The following is a 3813-nucleotide window of genomic DNA, read 5'->3' as shown; positions in this document are numbered from 1 at the left end:
ACACAAAAGCCACACGTCAGTGAAGACAAGGATATTACTATATACATTTATCACCAGCAAATAGCTTCTCATTTTTTATCAATTAAGCATACTTTTGCCCATTTTTCCTTCCCCTTTCCCTTCCCTCCCTTCCATATTAACTTATTTTTTTATTTTTTATTGATTCACAAAATATCTTAAAGTATGGACAAACTAGAATCTAGTGACAAGTGCACTGTAATTTTCTTCTGAGACATTTTTTATTCCTCTCTCTCCATTCCCCCTTTTACTAAAGATGGGTATAAACTAACTTATTAGAAAAAAAAATTATGTTAATCTTATTTGTCTGTTATTTGCACAAAGCCCCATAAGAATTCAATTTCTTTTTTTTTTTTTTTTGGAGAGGTTTTCGCTATAGGGCGTGTGTGCTCACCGGACAGACAGAGAGAGACATAGAGACAGAAAGTGAGAAATCACCCCCCAGAGGGGATGGTCACACCGCAATCCCTTCTCCTCCATTCTCCTCTCGGGATCTTGGGCATGCACGCACACACACCCGGCGTGAGTTTTAAGCCACCTGTCCGGGATGCGAACCGCAGTCGACTACGTGGGAGTCCAGCGACATAGCCATTACGCTAACTGCTGGTTCCCAAGAATTCAATTTCTGATGCAAGATAACAGATACTACTGTATGATTAAACTTATGCAAACAACCATTCTGCCACAAAGTAAGAACGCTCAAAAATATTTTCCAATTGCAAAGAGAAATTGACCCCATTATTACCAAATATTTCCAGATCTTCTGGTAAAAGAGTAACTGCTGAGTTCCTTAGTGAGAAAGTTATTGAAATTGCCATGACAAATCATGAATATCTTTATAGGTCATTGTATATAACAGTGTCTATAATATAACTGTTACTCTCATTCTTAATATTTAATCATTATCAAATTGTATTATGGATAAAGTATTAAGGATTTTCAGAAATTAATATAAATGCATACAATTGATAAAATTGTATAGCTATTACAAACAGTATTGTGGAATAGTGTCATAAACCAGATATATTATGAAACTCATGACCAAAGAGCAGGAGTAACTCCTTTCTTGACAAGTACGAGATTAATTAATTAGTTCTTTCCATAAGACATTGAGTCAATGACTCATAAGTTCATAAGAAAACATTAGTCATATGATTTCTACTGAAAATAATATTAAGTAAGTAATAAATAGCTGTTTTCTGCACTGAGCTGTAGTCCTTTTTTGATAAGATTTAATTCTTCTTCCTGTGGCCACCTCTATAAATTTTCAGTGAAGGTTGTTATCTGGAAACAGCTTCAGCATAAAGCATAAATTCTGTCAGATAGAACTTTTCAGAGGTATGCCAAGTAAATAAAATCTATTTACAGAACATTCATTATAGAACATTGTTTATGAAGCTTATTTCTCTGTGTATTTTCACCTTACACCAACCCTGGTTGACTCCATCCTTCTCTTGATAATCATTTTAAACTTTAAACAGTCCATATGCCACCATAATTACACAGAGTCAAGGTCTCATTCCTTTTTATAAAATTATTTTTGTATGCACCGATTAGCATTCTGTATCACTATAAACTAATCAGTTTGACTGCCTTTCCATAAATTTCCTCAGAAAAAAAATTCCACAAGCTCTGTTAGTTTCTAAATCCTGTATCTTTATGGATTCAGTAATTATTTAAGACACCATGGTAGAAACCCTTCAACCCAAGTTCAATAAAGCCGTAATTTACAGTTTCTTCTTAGAAGAAATATTTTTACATAATAAATCAATACATTTGATATAATTGAACAAGAGACAGGAGGTAAGTTTTAATGAGTTTTCACAGAATAAATCACTTTATAGTTCTTTTTTTTTTTTTAATACAAACACAACTACCCATAGGAAATCTTTTTCAATATAAAAGTTTTAGAATTTTGGGCCAGTCAGTGGCATGGTGGTTCAAGTAACTGATCCCATATAATGGACTGTGCAATTGGAGTCCTGGACCGAGATATTTGAGAAACATGGTGGGTGCATATGCCTGAGTGCCTAAAAGCCCAAGATGAGATTGGAGGAGAAGGCACTGCAGCTTGGCCATCTCCCCTGTGTGTGGTGGTGGTGGTGGTGGTTTTTCCCTTACTTTATCTCTCTGTCTCTGTCTCTCTCTGTGCTGAGTCCAATGCTCTATAGCAAAAACTGAATTAAAGAATGAATAAAAGTTTTAAAATTTTCCTATAAAGCTATATAAAACTGATGTTAGATCAGTTCTCTTACTCTTTGTTTCATGATTACTTTATTCCCATTTGATTACATTGCCATTTAGTCTATTCACAGTTAAAATTTTAATAGTAAGAAAGACCCCATCTTCATTCCCTTTCTTCTATCAAAGAATTTTAAGATTATTAATCTCTTAATTATTATTAAGATTATTATTTCCCCTCAAAAGTAACTTTACTAATCATTCATTTGTTTTGTTTGTTTTGTTTATTTTTTGCAAAGGAGCTTCTCACCTTTGAAGTAATTGATCACTTTCTACTGGTGAAAATTTAAATTGAAAGGAAGCATTATAGCTTAATATAAAAAGCAAAAACTCAGATTAAATATCATCCTATTATTACAAATTTATTGTAAATGTACTCATCTTCCCTCTAAAGTTTCACTTGGTAATAAGTATCTCCAACAATGTCTTTTCTGGTTTTCACCTTTATGCCCTTTGCTTTGCATTATCAATAATTCCTTCAAGTTTCTACAAACCAATCTGTCATCTCCCATGAATGATCTCTTTACTTTTTCTCATTAGTTGAATCTCCATTTTTTTCTTATATTTTAATATCACCTAATATTCAAATATTCAGAACTAAAGTCCCCTTTTTCTCCACATGTAAAGCATTTGTTCCCAGGCAGGCCACACATGTAGTGTCCCTTCTCACAGTGACCCCCAGACTCCTGTTTGCTGTGTTGTAAACAGAGAAACCATTCTCCAGGCTTCCTGTTTTGAACATGCCCTATTGTATACATTTTTCATCCTCCTTTTGCTAGTCTATTTTCTTAAATTGCTAAACTCATTCATTTTACTAACTTTACTGGATCTTAGTTTTTAGACTTTATCTTCTTTCATTTTCTTCCATGGAAGTGGATCATATATTTGCGTTAGGAATTTTGTCTATGGTCAGTCATTTTCAATCATACTTTTTTATCTTATGATAGTTACCTTGACCTCTTCCCGTTCTAACCACGGACTTAGGAATCATATTTTTCTTGGTATTCATTGATTCTCACACTTCTTGCTAGTGGGAAAACCTTTGTGAATGAAAGAAGGGTAATTGGAATTAACCAGATAGCTCCCTGATCTTTAATATGGTCACATTATGTCTGGAAAACTAGAAATTAAAAAGTCAGAGTCTCATCTTGCTTCTTGCTTTATCTTGTTTATTACTATTATTATTCACTCTCCAATAGCAGTCAACTTTTTTTTTTATTTAAGTGGAAAAAGTTATCCTCAATATTATGAAAATAGATATATCTTCTTCTCTCTATCACAAGAGGTTTAGAACCAGAAATTCCTTATATATATAATAAGAAAATTAAGGAAACATTTAAAATAAAAAAGATCTTGATATAAAGTCAGTAGATAAACCCCTCTTAAAATACTAGGGTAGGGAATTGAAGCAAACAGATGTAGCATTGTGGAACTCCTTAGTTAGGTACAGTCAGCAATCTGGAATAGGTTCCCAACATAAGAGAACTATAGTTAAATATACAAACATGAACTGTGGTTCTTTATGTGAGACCTCACTCCCTTAACCACGAGACC

General features: G+C 33.3%; 1 non-coding gene across 1 annotated transcript; it reads right to left on the bottom strand.

Moving 5' to 3' along the window:
• Positions 1 to 2876: 2876 nt before the first annotated feature.
• LOC114006981 (small nucleolar RNA SNORA11) lies at positions 2877 to 3006 on the bottom strand. Its single transcript, XR_003548638.1, has one exon. It is a non-coding gene; the product is annotated as a small nucleolar RNA SNORA11 (small nucleolar RNA).
• Between the last annotated feature and the right edge of the window lie 807 nt (positions 3007 to 3813).

The sequence above is a fragment of the Tupaia chinensis genome, unplaced genomic scaffold (assembly GCF_000334495.1).
Source record: "Tupaia chinensis unplaced genomic scaffold, TupChi_1.0 Scaffold000111_1, whole genome shotgun sequence".
Classification (NCBI taxonomy): domain Eukaryota; kingdom Metazoa; phylum Chordata; class Mammalia; order Scandentia; family Tupaiidae; genus Tupaia; species Tupaia belangeri.
Note: the sequence above shows the minus strand (reverse complement) of the source record. Positions and strands in the feature narration are given on the sequence as shown.